Source organism: Oncorhynchus nerka, linkage group LG18, assembly GCF_034236695.1.
Source record: "Oncorhynchus nerka isolate Pitt River linkage group LG18, Oner_Uvic_2.0, whole genome shotgun sequence".
In the NCBI taxonomy this organism is placed as follows: domain Eukaryota; kingdom Metazoa; phylum Chordata; class Actinopteri; order Salmoniformes; family Salmonidae; genus Oncorhynchus; species Oncorhynchus nerka.
Genome location: NC_088413.1, coordinates 45,498,098 through 45,516,507, shown reverse-complemented (window position 1 = coordinate 45,516,507; position 18,410 = coordinate 45,498,098). Strand labels below are relative to the sequence as shown.

The 18,410-nt window shown below is 42.8% G+C and overlaps 1 pseudogene; it reads right to left on the bottom strand.

Annotated features, from left to right (window-relative positions):
* LOC115146764 (endoribonuclease Dicer-like) overlaps nucleotides 1-12,410 on the bottom strand; it is a 39,493-nt pseudogene extending 27,083 nt beyond the window's left edge.
* Nucleotides 12,411-18,410: the final 6,000 nt, after the last annotated feature.

The window sequence follows — 18,410 nt, the reverse complement described above, 5'->3', positions numbered from 1 at the left end:
AAAATAGGAAAATGCCAAGGGGGATGAATACTTTTGCAAGGCACTGTATCAGCAATGGAAAACAGCCCCAGTAAAAAGTACTGCACTACAGTATAAACAGAGTATACAAAACATTAAGGACACTTGCTCTTTCCATGATATAGACTGACCAAGTGAATGCTATGATCCCTTATTGATGTCACCTGTTAAATCCAATTCAATCAGTGTAGATGAAGGGGAGGAGACAGGTTAAAGAAGGATTTTTAACCCTTGAGACATGGATTGTGTATGTGTGCCATTCAGAGGGTGCCTTTGAAAGGGGCATGGTAGAGGGTGCCAAGCCCTGCTGGGTTTTTCAGGCTCAACAGTTTCCCATGTGTATCAAGATTTTCTCATTTATTTAACCTTTATTTAACTACGCAAGTCAGCTAAGAACAAATTGTTATTTACAATGACAGCCTACACCGGCCAAACCCGGACGACGCTCGGCCAATTGTGCACCGTCCTATGGGACTCCCAATCACGGCCGGTTGTGATACAGAATGGTTCACCACCCAAAGGACATCCAGCCAACTTGACACAACTGTGGGAAGCACTGGAGTCAACATGTGCCAGCATCCCTGTGGAACACATTTGACACCTTGTAGAGTCCATTTGGGAATAGGGTTCCATTTGGGATGCATCAGTGATGAGTACTCACAGCTTTAGGGTAGCACTGCCTCCTCTTGGTGGATCCTGGCCTGCCTGGAACACTGGTCTCCTCCTCGTCATGGAGATCCAGCTCCTCCTCATACTTCACTGTCTCCTTCCCCACAGGCATCAAGTGGTCATCTAACTCACCTGGGAGAGTGAGGGAGAGATAGATTTATCTACTATTTCCCTTTGGCAAAATGAAGTTAAATATGTCACAGCAGTTAATACCAGGTTCCCCTCTTCTCCCACCACACAGAGAACCCCCCACCCCATCAAATTCAATTACATTCCCCACAAGCTTGAAGAGAGAGGGAGATTTGACGGAAAGAGAGATGGGGAGGGAGGGAGAGATACAATCTGGGACTAGCTGCAGTGAGCTAGTCTGTGTACCAGTCTGTTTAGCTATCATTCCACTCCGGTCATCCTAAACATGGCATAATCTTTGGCATAATGACACACGAGTACAAGTAGTAGAATGTTAGCTAAACAGACTGGTACCCAGGCTAGCAGTGAGCACTACAAGAATAATATTCTACCAATTTATTTACCTTTTTTGTGAAGCTTTTCACAACAAAGCAGTGCTACTGCTTTCTCTGCCAGTCTTGCACAGTTCATTGTCGGCCCCTGCAGTGACAAAACAAAGTGTACATTTGTCTCAAAGACATCCATTATACACACCATTAGGTGAATCTTGATGTCGCAAATAGAAATAGTGGGTGCTAAACAATGCTGGTGGATGAGGTGAATTTCCTGCTTACTATGTAGCCTACTACAGCCCTTTGAGCACCTGGAAGCACTGTATAATTATTTGTCTCAAAAGGCACCTTTTTCCCTGTATAATACACTACATTTGATCAGAGATGGAATATATAGGGAATAGGGTGCCATTTCGGATTCAAACCTATAAATCCAAACAATGACGAAAGCCTGCAGACTCACAGCGACGGGCACCCGTAGAGGGGAGTTGATGGGCAGGTAGAGGGTTGACTTGTAGCGCCCATCCTGAAGCTCCTTGGTCTTACACTTGGGTGCCAGGTGGGTAAACGGGTCACTGGGCAGACGGGCACAGTATCTGGGGCAGCCATGGGGGAGAGGGACATTAGCACGCCAGACCACCAAAAGCAAAATGAAAACAAGAACCAACAAAAATGTAATCTTCAAATCCAATTTAGCAACAACGCCTGCTTATAATTATAGTATTTTGAGGCAACTTATTTTGTTCTCATTGTGTATTTAGTCTTGTTGCCACAAAGCGTCCTTTTTAGAACCCTTTTTAGATTTTTCAAGGAAGCAAAGCAGTCCCCATTTCCTCTTACATGTTGATGTGTCCGATGGCCGTGTTGATGGTGACGCGGGGCCCTCCGTCCTCAGAGCGGAGCACGTAGGGAGGCAGGATGTTGTCATCATCCAGCTTCTGTTCCACCTCAAACTCACCGACCCCTGCTGCCTTGGAACACTTATTCCTCAGAATCTGGTGAGATCAAGAGAAGATCTACAGTCGTCAGTATTAGGGTTGTCTCAATAATAGTAGAAAAACATTTCTCATCAGGGTTCCCATTTTCCTTTTCTCAAACGTACACGTCAAAATCCCCTTGACATCAAAACTTGATTTACGTGAAAGGATTACTTCCACAATTAAGCAGCATTCACCAATGACCTCACATATCATTCAAGGATGGCCCTTGTGGACAGGCTCTGAAAACCAGTGTTCCCCAAACAGACACACCAATCAATTGAACATAATTGAGTGGATTATGGTGAAACCAGAATCAGCAAACACAGGAAGATAACTTAGGCTGAGTCCCAAATGGCACCCTATTTCCTATATACAGTTGAAGTCAGAAGTTTACATACACCTTAGACAAAAACATTTAAACTCAGTTTTTTACAATTTCCGACATTTAATCCTAGTAAAAATTCCCTGTCTTAGGTCAGTCAGGATCACCACCTTATTTTAAGAATGTGAAATGTCAGAATAATAGTAGAGAATTATTTATTTCAGCTTGTATTTCTTTCATCACATTCCCAGTGGGTCAAAAGTTTACATACACCCAATTAGGAAATTGTTAAACTTGAGTCAAACATTTCAGGTAGCCTTCCACAAGCTTCCCACCATAAGTTGGGTGAATATTGGCCCATTCCTCCTGACAGAGCTGGTGTAACTGAGCCAGGTTTGTAGGCCTCCTTGCTCGCACACGCTTTTTCAGTTCTGCCCAAATATGTTCTATGGGATTGAGGTCAGGGCTTTGTGATGGCCACTCCAATACCTTGACTTTGTTGTCCTTAAGCCATTTTGACAGTATTTTGTACTTTGGAAGTATGACTGGGGTCATTGTCCATTTGGAAGACACATTTGCGTCCAAGCTTTAACTTCCTGACTGAAGTCTTGAGATGTTGCTTCAATGCATCCACATAATTTTTATTCCTCATGATGCCATCTATTTTCTGAAGTGCACCAGTCCTTCCTGCAGCAAAGCACCCCCACAACATGATGCTGCCACCCCCGTGCTTCACGGTTGGGATGGTGTTCTTCGGCTTGCAAGCCTCCCCCTTTTTCCTCCAAACATAATGATGGTCATTATGGCCAAACAGCTCTATTTTTGTTTCATCAGACGAGAGGACATTTCTCCAAAAAGTACAATCTTTGTCCCCATGTGCAGTTGCAAACCGTAGTCTGGCTTTTTGATGGCTGTTTTGGAGCAGTGGTTTCTTCCTTGCTGAGCGGCCTTTCAGGTTATGTCGATATAGGACTCATTTTACTGTGGATATAGATACTTTTGTACCTGTTTCCTCCGGCATCTTCACAAGGTCCTTTGCTGTTGTTCTGGAATTGATTTGCACTTTTTGCACCAAAGTACATTCCTCTCTAGGAGACAGAGCGCGTCTCCTTCCTGAGCGGTATGACGGCTGCATGGTCCCATGGTGTTTATACTTAAGTACTATTGTTTGTACAGATGAACGTGGTACCTTCAGGCATTTGGAAATTGCTCCCAAGGATGAACCAGACTTGGCTGAGGTCTTTCTTTTTGATTTTCACATGTCAAGCAAAGAGGTAGTAGGCCTTGATATACCTCCACATGTACACCTCCAATTTACTCAAATGACGTCAATTAGCCTATCCGAAAATTCTAAAGCCATGACATCATTGTCTGGAATTTTCCAAAATGTTTAAAGGCACAGTCAACTTAGTGTATGTAAACTTCTGACCCACTGGAATTGTGATACAGTGAATTATAAGTGAAATAATCTGTCTGTAAACAATTGTTGGAAAAATTACTTGTGTCATGCACAAAGTAGATGTCCTAACCGACTTGCCAAAACTATAGTTTGTTAAAGTTGCTCCTACCCTCTACTTTTTTGAACATTTTGTTAAAAATCGCGCAACATTTCAGCGCCGTGCTACTCATGCCAGGAATATAGTACGTTCATATGGTTAGAATGTGTGTATAGGAAACCCTCGGACGTTTTTAAAACTGGTTAAATCACGACTGTGGCTATTACATAACGTGCGTTACATCGGAAAGCGCAGGAAAACCTGATCACAGAAAATGGAAATAAATATCCTTGCGCCACTTCCAGCAATTGTTAACAGTGAGCCGAATTAGATAAGACCGAGCATTCAACTCCCACAGCATCCCCATGTTGTCGAGTATCTTGTGAATTTAATCATCTTTGATTCTTGGTTGAACCGAAAGAGGGGCACCGCTTACCTCCGGTCTCCGCCCAGATCATTCCGGAAGAGCTCTCTCCTGAAATTTTTTCCAAGACGACAGCTACTGATATTTACATCGCCTACGGATGATTTTTATCGCTTATTAACGTTTACTAATACCTAAAGTAGCATTACAAACGTATTTCGAAGTGTTTTGTGAAAGTTTATCGTCTACTTTTTGAATTTTAAAAAATGATGTTACGTTGTGAAATCGCTGTTTTTTTCGTTTATCACACAGTCTACATATAACGATATCTTGGCTTTATATGGCCCGATTTAATCGAAATAAAGACCCAATAGTGTTTATGGGACATCTAGGAGTGCCAACAAAGAAGATGGTGAAAGGTAATGACTGTTTTCTATTTTATTGTGCGGTTTGTGTAACGCCGAAATGCTAATTATTTTGTTTACGTCCCCTGCTGTGCTTTTCTGTTGTAGTGTATTGGTGCATGCTATCAGATAATAGCTTCTCATGCTGTCGCCGAAAAGCATTTTAAAAATCTGACTTGTTGCCTGGATTCACAACGAGTGTAGCTTTAATTTGATACCCTGCATGTGTATTTTAATGAACTTTTGAGTTTTAACTAATACTATTAGCATTTAGCGTAGCGCATTTGCATTTCCAGAGCTCTAGTTGGGACGCAAGCGTCCCAGGTAGAGGTAAGAGGTTAACAATAAATTTGTGGAGTGGTTGAAAAGCGAGTTTTAATGACTCCAACCTAAGTGTATGTAAAACTTTCGACTTCAACTGTATTTAGCTAACTATCCCATGTGTGCATGTTGTGATTCATATTTAGTTGAGTTCCGTAAAGCACTTAGTGACAACTGTTCCTGTCGTAAGGGCTATATAAATAAATTGTTCTCAGGATGTTGTCAGTGAAGAGCAGGAACTTCCTGTTGATCACTTCCTGTTCGTTTTTGATGTACTTCTGTAGCTCCCTCACCATGATACCAGCCACCTTGTCGGCACACCACGGCCCCAGCACCAGCAGCACTGCCCGGCAGTCCCTCAGCACCTGGGGAAAAGCAGGGAGACATTTCTTTATTTAGCCTTTATTTAACCAGGTAAGCAACTGAGAACACATTCTCTTTAACAACGACAACTTGTGCAGCAAAGCAGACAAGTGACATTAAAGACAAAGCAGACAATTACAATTCTCAGATGTATAGGCTAGGCTGTAGGGCTCTGAATAAAAGTAGTGCACAAATATAGGGAATATGGTGCCATTTGGGATACAAGCTTGGATATGTATATAAGGTCAGACCTGTTTGGTTATGAATGGGGGGTCTCTGTCCTCTCGAGGCACAGATAGGTTGCAGTCGTTGAGGAAGTGGAGAGCCTCATCCAGCTCGCTCAGCAGACACTCAGAGAGGCCACTCTTGTCCAGGTAGGGTCCACAGTCCAGCAACAATTCTCTGGGCTGGGAAGCATATCTGAGACACACACAGTTGTTTTCCCTTTTCGATCCTAAATAATACGATTGTGGACAGTTGGGGACCTGCTCCTAGATAAGCACTCCTACTAGGAGTTGCTTAACCTGTTGAGTGTAGGGGGCAGTATTTTGATGTTTGGATGAAAAACATACCCTAATGAAACTGCCTATTTCTCAGGCCCAGAATCTATAATTGTCAGAAAACACTCTAACGTTTCCAAAACTGTCAAAATATTGTCTGTGAGTACAACAGAACTGATATTGCAGGCGAAAACCTGAGGAAAATCCAACCCGGAATTGCTGTTTTTCCTGAAAGCTCTCTGTTCCATTGCCTGCCTTCGCTCCATTTAAAGGGATATCAACCAGATTCCTTTTCCTATGGCTTCCACATGTTGTGAACAGTCTTTAGACATAGTTTCAGGCTTTTATTCTGAAAAATGAGCGAGAAATATCACATCGCGTCATTGTATGGCTGGGTGCCAGCAGAGTTTTGCATGCGCAACAGCTTGGAGCAGACATTTTCTCTCTCTCTCCTATTGAAGAAGGTACTGTCCGTTTTAAATATTATCGATTATATATTTTTTTAAACCTGAGGATTGATTATAAAAAACGTTTGACATGTTTCTACGAACTTTACGGATACTATTTGGAATTTTCGTCTGCCCGGTTGTGACCGCTCGAGCCTGTGGATTTCTGAACATAACGCGCCAACCAAATGGAGGTATTTTGGATATAAAAATAATCTTTATGGAACAAAAGGAACATTTATTGCGTATTTCATGAAAATGTAATATTTTTAGTAATTTCATTTGAATTTGGCGCTCTGCAATTCAGCGGATGTTGACGAAAATGGTCCCACTAACGGGATGGGTGCATCAAGAAGTTAATGAATATGGGCCATGGTGTGTATTATTACAATACCTGTCAAGGACTACAAGGTCAGTAGCGGTCTCTGCATTGCTCCTTAAGATCCGCTCCAGGTTCTGGATCTTCTGCTCCAGTTCAGATGGGTCACATTTAACATTCAGAATGGATGCTGTGAGGCCCAGGATGCGAGGGCTGCACAGAGAGCCTTCACATAGCTGAAACATAGATTGCGAGAGACAGATCACACATTACTGAAACAGAGGAGAGAACCCTCACATTAAATGAAACAGAGATTGAGAGCCTTCACATAAATGAAAACAAAGATACAGTAGAGACAGCTCTCACATAGCTGAAACAGAGATAGACAGACCTCACATATCTGAAACAGAGATAGAGATAGCCTTTGCATAGCTGAAACAGAGATAGAGACAGACCTAACATAACTGAAACTGTGTGAAACTCACATAGCAGAAGCAGATACAAGGACAGAAAATGCTAAAACATTGAACAGCCTGCAACGGGGCTCAATAAGGAAGGCTGACTGACAACACTTTTCCTAATTTCCAATGGTGAATAATATAATGACTAAACTCCAATCTCCATAATGCTTTGGCTCCCGCCATACAGGGAAGGAAGCTTGAATGCATAACTACGTAGAGTAGACTGTAATTGTACCTTCATTATCTCCCGGTAGGTATGGTCTGTGATTGCCAGGTGACACTCATCAAACACCACCAGGTTGAGTTTCGATAGTGGCAACACTCCATTCTTCAGCACATGCAGGAAGATATGGCAAGTCATAACGAGCACCTAGAAGAACAGAAATGATGGAGAGAATGAGTGGAGGGTAGGATGGAGGGATGGCATATTGCCTTGAATAATAGATTACAGTGTCGTGACATTGATTGGGTCCATCCACAGAATGATTTCCAGTCCTCATGGAAATGACACCGGGAATTCAGTGGTTGTTGAAATTGAGAGGGGAAAACTTTAGTAATGCTATTACCAATATTTATCATGAAAGTAATTGGTAACAATTGGTACATTATTCTGGCAATTGTAATTATATGACAAAATTGCTAGCAATTGGTATTTTCCAGATCTGTGTTCGTTGAACCCCACCTGATTTTCGATCATTTCTTGGCTCCACTTTTCCCCAGACCATGAGGAGGTCTTCTCCATGCTGGTGTATTCTCCAACCTGGAGATCAGAGTGGGTCCTAACACTAGCTGCTTGCTGAATCACAGACAATGTTTTATTTATCATTCAAGAAAAGAGGGGAAAACAGAGAAATCTCATGGTCTCAATCATACCTTTGGGAGAAGTGTGAAACTTTTGGATGCACCGAATAGTGGATTTCTTTGTAACTGTCCTCTTCCCATGTTTGGCGAAGTCTCCCCGGATTTGGTGGGAAAGCTCTTTAGTTAAGAGTACTGTAATAAAGGTCTTCCCTGAGCCAGTATTTAAACAGACAATAGTATTGTGGTCAAGAGCTGCTTCAAGAAGTTCAACCTGGCAGGGAAGAGAAGGTTACAGTCATTAGATTCAACTGTTGTGCAAGCACACTCAATAACTGGTTACAAAAAAAATACAAAAAAATAAAGATAGATAACCACACTGACGAATGTTCCCACAGTTTATTTAACAACATTTAGACCCGAAGGTCTTCCTGCTAAGTTACGGTTGTTTCTGTTATTACAGTGCTATCACTCTGTTATTAGTGTGCCTGCACAGTAATGTCACTGGAGATGGACCAGACCTGAGTGTGATGGCGACTATGTACTGTTGTAATACGGTGGACATTGTTAAACCGGAACCTAGTTGTTGTGCCATTTTGAGTTAACACTGGTAGCAGAAGATGGCTAATAACTACATTGTGCCACTGACGAGAAGAGGTCATATGATAGTTGGAAAAATGAACTTGGAATCTGGACATGGGTTACTAATCTGGACGAGAAAAAGCTAACACTTGCGGTATTATCGCTCGAGGGAAGAGCGAGAGATACAGCACTGGAAATATCCCTGGAGGATTTGAACAAGGATGACGGTATGAGAACTTTGATCAGAGTACTGGATTCTGTGTTTCTTAAAGAAGAGAAAGACTGTGCCTACGAGGCATATTCAAACCTTGACAGTGTTACCAGAGACATTCGGTTGCAATGACAAACTACATAATTGATTTAAACAGAGGTACAATAGGATGTGCAAGGACGAATTGGTTCTCTCAGATGCCTTGTTAGCTTTCAAGTTGCTAGATACTGCCTGTCTGGATGGTAGGGAGAAACAGTTGGATTTGACTGCTTGTACTGAGCTGACTTTAGCGTCAATGAAGTCACAAATATTTTTGGTGAAAAGACATCTGTCGCGCCAATAACAGATGGAATGCAGGTGAGTGACGCAGCATATTACACTGAGCAGCAGAGAAAAGGCGCCAACAAGTCACGTTCTCAAGACAACCAGACGAGGGCACCTTTGCCCAGCACAAATCCACTGGACAGGAATGGAAGGAGATCAAAATGTGCTATTTGGCAAAGCACTTAGCATGGGATTAAAGACTGTCCTCATAAAAATGAACAGGTTAAACTAACAGAGGAAACCGTAAACACAGATGGAGCAGTGTAACATTGCACTGTTTTCATACAAGTCTGCTTCTGAGATCTGTGTAGTTGAATCCTTAGGATCTGCTGTGATTGTTACTGCATGAACATGCACAGTGTGTGGTGCAAAATGGCTTGATAGCTATGTCAGTGAACTAAATATGGTTGACACACCAAGCAACAGAACTTTCAAATTTGGAGATGGGAGAGTCGTCCATTCTACCGAGAGGGTCAAGGTGCCAGCAAAAATAGGTCAGACTAAGTGTCACATTGAAAAAGTGGTGGTCCCTACAGATATCCCCTTACTATTAAGCAAAGCTTCCCTCAAGAAGACAGGGGCTGTACTAGACATAAAAAATGACAAGGCAGTGATGTTTAAACAACCAGTGACCCTTGAACCTACTACCTCAGGCCACTATTGTGTAAACATTTTAGACAAAAACATCACACAGATTCCATGTAAATATTTGATTCTGACGGACACAGAGCGCATGGAGATTCTGACAGTCAAGAGAGTATGACCACAGAGGACAAACACAAAGTATTGCTACAACTTCACAAACAGTTTGGACATGCAACAGTTGACAGACTTCAGAAATTACTCCGCAGTTCTGGGAATAATGATGATGAGAGCATTTCCTTTCTACCGCAGATAGTTAACAGTTGTGAGACATGCCAGAAATACAGGAAACCTAAGCCCAGACCAACTATTGGTTTGCCACTGGCTTCCAAGTACTGGCTTCCAAGTAATGAAACAGTGGCTGTTGATCTACATGAGTTAGGACCAAGTGTGTGGTACCTTCACATATCGACCACTTCACACGCTTCAGTGCTGGAAACATTGAAACCCAGTAAAATCGTCAAGCACTTCATTAATTCCTGGATAAGTATGCATGGCCCGCCTAAGAAATTGTACAGTGACAATGGAGAAGAATTCAATAATAATGAAATAAGAGAACTGGCTGAGAAATTAAAATGCAAGTGAAGCGAACTGCTGCATGCAGTCCATGAAGCAATGGACTTCTGGAGAGACATAATCAAACACAGAGATCATGCTGAAATTGAAGCATGATAATAGATGTGATTAGAAAACAGCCCTAGATTGGGCATTGATGGCAAAAAACTCAATGCACAATGTAGTTACATAGTTACATATAGTTACAGCCCATAGAAACTAGTGTTGGGTCAGAACCCTAATCTTCCCTCTATACTGGTTGACAAGTCACCAGCACTAGAAGGGACCAGTGTGAGGGCATGGGTGGGACAGCACCTTTCAGCACTACATGCAGCGAGAAAAGCGTTCACTGAAGCTGAGTGTTCAGAGAGAATTCGCAGGGTTATGCGTAAACAGCTTCGACCCACAAATGACAAGTACGAGACTGGAAACAAAGTGTACTACAAACGAGTTGACTGTCAAGGATGGAAAGGACCGGGAGTAGTCATTGACCAAGATGGTGTAGTGATATTTGTGAGGCACTGAGGCACCATTGTCAGGGCACTGAAACTGACACATAAAATGGAGCATAGACCTTCAACCATGACACAGGTAATACTGTTGAGGGTTCAAATGAGAAAAACGTTCAAAAACAGCCACGTATTAGACAACATGGTTGTTCCAATCTGAAAACTGGACATTTACATGGACAGAGAAAGTAGTATTAGACACACAGCAACAGTCATTGGACGAACAGGAAAAGCCAAAGGAAAACACCAGAACTGGTACAACTTGCAGTACCAGCTACACTTCCTGGTACAACAGGGTCATCTGACCTGTCACTTGTAGAAAATCTCAGAATTGAACCAATAGAAAATCGAAAAAAACAGAATGACGTACTTGAAACAAAGGACATGTCATTTGACTCAGCTAAACTAGATGAGCCCAGTAATTGGAGGAAAAAATGAGTGTTTGAGGAAGTCATAGACATTGACCAAAAATGTGTCTCAATAAGGTGGGTGTGTACCCTTTTGAGGAGCTGGCTGCTAAAGAACTCTCAAAAGACTCACAGACATGTGCCTCAGAGTCACTCAGATCTGCCAAAAAAAAATGGAAACTTCATTCCATAGACATCAAATCTGCATTTTTGCAGAAAACAGAGCTGTCAAGGGACATTCACAACCGACTTCCGCCTGAAGGAACACTGTGGAAACTAAAAAAGTATGTTTATGGCCTGGCAGGTGCATCACTCTACTGGTACAACAAAGTCAAGGCAACAATGTCAGGTAGAAAAATGTCACAAGTAAATCATGCAGTCTTCTATTGGCTTGATCAAGACTGCAATGTGACTGGAGTACTTGCCTGTCATGTTAACGACTTCATCTGGGGTGGCTCACAGACTTCTGCTACAACTGTGATTCCCCACCTCAAAGCTGTTTTCCTGGTCGGCCACAAAGGATAAGCTTGCTGACTATCTGACTGAAAAGGTAGCCTCCGGTCTTGTGCTCCTAAAGGCACTCAGTAATGGAAAGTGGCAGCTTGAGTAACACAAATAAAAACGTTGTCACCCACTGATTTGTGATGAGGAACTTAAATAATACTTGGGACATTTAATTATTTTGTTGATGTTTTATTTGTCTTTAAAGAAAAGTGGGAGATTGTTAAATTCATGTTTTAAGTATCCCTATATTTCTGTTATTACAGTGCTATCACTCTGTTATTAGTACACCTGCACAGGAGTCTCACTGGAGATGGACCTGGCCTGAGTGTGATGGCGACTATGTACTGTGGTCATACGGTGAGCGGTGTTAAACTGGAACCTAGTCGTTGTGTCACTTTGAGTTAGCCCTTTCTGTCAGGCCAGTCGAAGTGTTGCACAAAAAAACATTTAATTTGCGTGCGGGTATCCATCTTTATTCCATAGGTTAGTCTATAGTCATTATCAGATATTAGATCAATGGGGAAAGTGATACCAATGTCTACGTACAATGCACTGCAATCTTTTTCCTAGTGCATAGTCAAGTGTCAGTTTAAACACGCCAGTTGAGCTCCATTGTCAATTGGAATTCCTCCTTCCTCACCTGATATTTCCTAGGCGTGTAGATGTTGTCGTGGATGGTCTCCTGTTGCCACGGGAGACCAAAGAAAGGCCCCATGGGATTGGAGGCAGGGGTGACCAGCTGGAGTCCTGACATGTTGCTTCAGGACTGGGGGATGCTGGGGGTGCAGTCCTCCACTCGTCCACTTTATCTTTATCTCATTTCCTCATTCTCTTCCTCTACAACTTACTGGTTCACAAAAAAACAGGCATCATGCAGGCTGGATGTTACTAATAATACAATCACTACTAATATTATTGACAAGATCAATAAAAAACATGATATTATTATTCACACAAGTATATACTTACAGGTAGGGTCATAGACTCTGTGATGGACCAGGCTGCACTTACTCTGGGCTTCATGATCAACGCTCATCAATCAGCTCATCATACTCCCCCACATCTTAACTAGAGGAGCAGTACAGAGCAATACACAACCCCCCGACATCAAATCCATGAATAGGCCTATTACACCGAAGCAAATAAAACTGGTGTCCTAGATTCTGGCCAACCATGCTAGCTATAACACGTTAGGCTTATGGTAAAAACCAATTTTACCTCTACACAGTTGAAAGGCTTTAATGACAGTGCTTGAGGAGCTGAAGATTCTTCCTTCCTAAACCGCAATCACAGACAGAGGGAAAATAAATGAGAACACAGACATCTTGCTTGGAGGGAATGAGAGAGGGCTGGTGTGGAGTGGAGTGGAGAAGGGAGCGCACCTGGTTAGGGGGGGTCTAATTTCTGGATGACAACTGGCTTTTCAACACATTTTTGCCACCCTAAAATCAAGAACACACGCCTGCCCTGACCACTGCTGTAGAACACAGCTGCAACCAATCCCAGAAGTCATTTCAGCTTAGCCAGCACAAGCCCTCATTTTTATAGAGCGCTCACATTTGCTGCTGGTTAAAAGCTGTTGGCTCTCTCGTTCTCTGTCTACGTTCCGAATGACACACTATTCCCTATATAGTGCACTACTTTCGATCAAAGCCCCTATAGATGGGTTGGCTGACAACGTCACGAAAACAATGTGCACGCTTCCATGGGACAGAAGTCAGCCTGTTGTTGTGATTCTGCAATGCTAGGAAGAATGACAAGAAACTACCATGTGGGGAATCATAAGTGGCTTGTATCAGCTTGTTTTATCCCGTTTTGACTGATTTCATGTCAATGCTAATATGACTAAGATTCGCTAGCTAACCAACAACTGTAATGATGTATTTGAGAGACAAGTGGTCATTGTGCAAATGTATGTGTTCAATAAACATTGGAGACAATACATAGTTTACATGTTGTCAACCTCATCTGTTTTGTCCCATGTTTGCATGCGCGTTGTTTTTGTTGCTAAACAACCAACCCATATATGGGCCAAGGTCAAAAGTAGTACACTATATAAGGAACGTATGGGGTGGGATGCAGTCTCTGACTCCATGAAGAGAAAGAGCACATACACGCATATATAAATAAAACAAATCCAACAGATTATGTGCATCTAGGCCGTGCCTCAAATGAAATGCATGCTGCTGACATGCCTCAACTTTCCCCTGTTCTCATTGCTCTTTCCAAGTCAAAGATCTGTCTGGGGAAGAGCGCAACAGTCTGACTGGTCTGGTAGGCAGTAATGATATAGCAATCACTGAAAAAATGCATTCGCTATACTGCAGTTCCTCATGACAAACAGAATGCATGTCGACAGCCCAGAAAGGCTGTGCCTAAGGCTCTGGTCAAAAGTAGTGCACTATATATAGTGAATAGGGTGCAATTTAGGACGCGAGCGCTGTGTTCCGTAGACCAACAACCTGAGGAGTGGGGATGCAATCAACTAACAGGTTAAAATGGGGCTTCATTCATCTAATCTAGAACAAGCCCTTAGGGACCCTCTAGAACAAGCCCTTAGTCACCCTCGGCTGACTACTGTGACCCAGAAAGAAAGGGGGTGTGGGGGTTGGACAGTGTGTGAGTGTCTGAAATGGCACCCTATTCCGTACATAGTGCACTACATAGACAATAGGGGGCCATTTGGAACGGATCATTAAAAGTAGGCTACATCAATAATTTATTCCTGTTTACTCTGCTGCCACTCACATTTGGGGGAAGTGACAGAACACTTTTGTGTGAAGAAACATTTGCTAAACACATGTAGGCAAAATGGTTACAACCCTCTCCACTTCAAAACCCATGCACACGCATGCACATACAATACACATTCAGAAAAATTGGCTAATAATGAAACTGAGCAGGGCTGGGTATATGGTGTGTGTGTAAAACAGATGGAATAAACTAGTTAAATTGAGATGGGCAAATTAACTTTACCACATAACCCAGTGTTTCCCATATATTAATTTAGCAGAGGCGGGCTGCTGCTGCTGCTAAATTGTTGCCGCCACTCTAAAAATACGAGTAAAAAATATACAGTACCAGTCAAAATTTTGGACACCTACTCATTCAAGGGTTTTTCTTTATTTTTACTATTTTCTACATTGTAGAATAATAGTGAAGACATCATAACTATGAAATAACACATATGGAATCATGTAGTATCCAAAATAGTGCTAAACAAATCAAAATATATTATATATTTGAGATTCTTCAAAGTAGCCACCCTTTGCCTTGAGAGCTTTGCACACTCTTGGCATTCTCTCAACCAGCTTCATGAGGTAGTCACCTGGAATGCATTTCAATTAACAGGTGTGTTTTTCTTTCCTTAATGTGTTTGAGCCAATCAGTTGTGGTGTGATAAGGTTGGTATACAGAAGATAGCCCTATTTGGTAAAATACCAAGTCCATACTATGGCAAGAACAGCTCAAATAAGCAAAGAGAAACAACAGTCCATCATTACATTAAGACAAGAGGGCCAGTTAATCCGGAACATATCAAGAACTTTGAAAGTTTCTTCAAGTGCAGTCGCAAAAACCATCAAGAGCTATGATGACACTGGCTCTCATGAGGATCGCAACAGGAAAGGAAGACCCAGAGTTACCTCTGCTGCAGAGGATACGTTTATTAGAGTTAACTGAACCTCAGATTGCAGCCCAAATACAAGCTTCACAGAGTTCAAGTAACAGACACATCTCAAAATCAACTGTTTAGAGGAGACTCCGTGAATCAGGCCTTCATAGTCTAATTGCTGCAAGGAAACCACTGCTATAGAAGATGGCGCCGAAGAACATGGCTGATGTTTTACATTCTCCCAACCAATTGTTCTATTTTGTTCGTTTTTTTTTTTACATAATGTTGCTGCAACCATCTCTTATAACCGAAAATAACTTCTGGGCATCAGAACAGCGATTACTCACTGCGGACTGGAAGAAACTTTTTCCTTTACCGAGTCCGACGAGAAGGATATACTGCTTTCACTGGAACAGGCCCAGATCCTCGTAATTTGCTTGAAGAACAAGACGCAGGAAAAGGGCCCGCAGATCGGGCTGCCTTCTGAGAATCCGTAGGTGAGCAAGTGAACTCCCACTACCATCCGTTCTTCTTGCTAACGTGCAATCATTGGAAAGTAAAATAGATGACCTACGATTACTTAAAATAAATCTATTAACCACCACAGAACGAAGCTGGCACTAAGACCACTCTCAACAGACACTATAAGGCCACAAGCAAAGAAGAAAATGCTCACCCAGAAGCGGCGCTCCTAGTGGCCATGGACTTTAATGCAGGCAACCTAAAATCAGTTTTACCAAATTTTTACCAGCATGTCACGTGCAACCAGAGAAAAAAAAATCAGAGACCACCTTTACTCCACACACAGACATGCATACAAAGCTCTCCCCAACCCTCCAATTGACCAAATCTGACCTCCTGATTCCTGCTTAAAAGCCAAAACTAAAGAAGGAAGCACCAGTGACTCGCTCAATACGGAAGTGATCAGATGATGCGGATGCTACACTACATGACTGTTGTGCTAGCACAGACTGGAAAATGTTCCGGGATTCATCCAATGGCATTGAGGAGTACACCACCTCAGTCATCGGCTTCATCAGAAAGTGCATCGACGATGTCATCCCCACAGTGACCGCACGTACATATCCCAACCAGAATCCATGGATTACAGGCAACATCCGCATGGAGCTAAAGCCTAGAGCTGCCACTTTCAAGGAGTGGGAGACTAATCCAGACGCTTATAAGAAATCCCGCTATCCCCTCAGACGAACCATCAAACAAGCAAAGTGTCAATAAAGGATTAAGTGTGAAACTTACTACACCGACTCTGACGCTCGTCGGATGTGGAAGGGCTTGAAAACGATTACGGACTACAAAGGGAAACTCAGACGCGAGCTGCCCAGTGACGCGAGCCGACCAGACGAGCTAAATGCCTTTTATTCTTGCTTTCAGGAAAGCAACACTGAAGCATGCACGAGAGCACCAGCTGTTCTGGATGACTGTGTGATAACGCTCTCCGTAGCCGATGTGAACAAAACCTTTAAACAGGTCAACATTCACAAAGCCGCTGGGCCAGACGGATTACCTGGACGTGTACTCAAAGCATGTGCGGACCAATTGTCAAGTGTCTTCAAGGACATTTTCAACCTCTCCCTGACCGAGTGTTTAATACCTACATGTTTCAAGCAGACCACCATAGTCCCTGTGCCCAAGGAAGCAAAGGTAACCTGCCTACATGATTACCGCCCAGTAGCACTCACGTCGGTAGCCATGAAGTGCTTTGAAAGGCTGGTCATGGCTCACATCAACAACATCCTCCCGGACACCCTAGAGCCACTCCAATTCACATACCTCCCCAACAGAGACACAGATGAAGCAATCTCAATCCACACTGCCCTTTCCCACCTGGACAAAAGGAACGTGAGAATGCTATTGACTGATTACAGCTCAGCGTTCAACACCATAGTGCCCACAAAGCTCATCACTAAACTAAGGACTCTGGGACTAAACACCTCCCTCTGCAACTGGATCCTGGACTTCCTGACGGGCCACCCCCAAGGTCTACACCTGTGGTTCCAGCGCATGTGACAAATAAAGTTTGATTTGATTAAAGGACACCAATAAGAAGAGACTTGCTTGGGCCAAGAAACATATTTTTGGTTCCAACCGCTGTTTCTTTGTGAGGCGCAGAGTAGGTGAACGGATGATCTCCGCTTGTGTGGTTCCCACCGTGAAGCATGGACGAGGAGGTGTGATGGTACTTTACTGGTGATTTGCAGTAGTTTGCGAAATGATTTACCCCCTTGCAACCTTGAATTAAAATCATTTTTTTGGGGGGGGTTGTATCATTTGATTTACACAATATGCCTACCACTGTGAAGATACAAAATATATTTGTATTGTGAAACAAACAAGAAATAAGACAAAAAAAACAGAAAACTTGCGCGTGCGTAACTATTCACCACCTCAAAGTCAATACTTTGTCGAGCCACCTTTTGCAGCAATTACAGCTGCAAGTCTCTTTGGGGTATGTCTCTATAGTTTAGAAAGCACATCGAGCCACTTGGATTTTTGCCCATTCTTCCAAGGCAAAACTGCTCCAGCTGCCTCAAGTTGGATGGGTTCAGCTGGTGTACAGCAATCTTTAAGTCATACCACAGATTCTCAATCAGATATTTAAATGTTTTCCCTTAAACCACTCAAGTGTTGCTTTAGCAGTATGCTTAGGGTTGTCCATTGTCCTGCTGGAAGGTGAACCGCCGTTCCAGTCTATAATCTCTGGAAGACTTTTCCCTCAAGAATTTCCTTGTATTTAGTGCCATCCATCATTCCTTCAATTCTGACCAGTTTCCCAGTCCTTGCTGATGAAAAACATCCCCACAGCATGATGCACACCATACATGGTGTTCTCGTTTGTGGAGTCTCCCACATGCCTTTTGGCGAACACCAAACGTGTTTGCTTATATTTTTCTTTAAGCAATGGCTTTTTTTCTGGCCACTCTTCCGTAAAGCCCAGCTCTGTGGAGTGTACAGCTTAAAGTGGTCCTATAAACAGATACTCCAATCTCCGCTGTGGAGCTTTGCAGATCCTTCAGGGTTATCTTTGGTCTCTTTGTTGCCTCTGGTTAATGCCCTCCTTGCCTGGCCCGTGAGTTTTGGTGGGCAGCCTCTTGGCAGGTTTGTTGTGGTGCCATATATTTT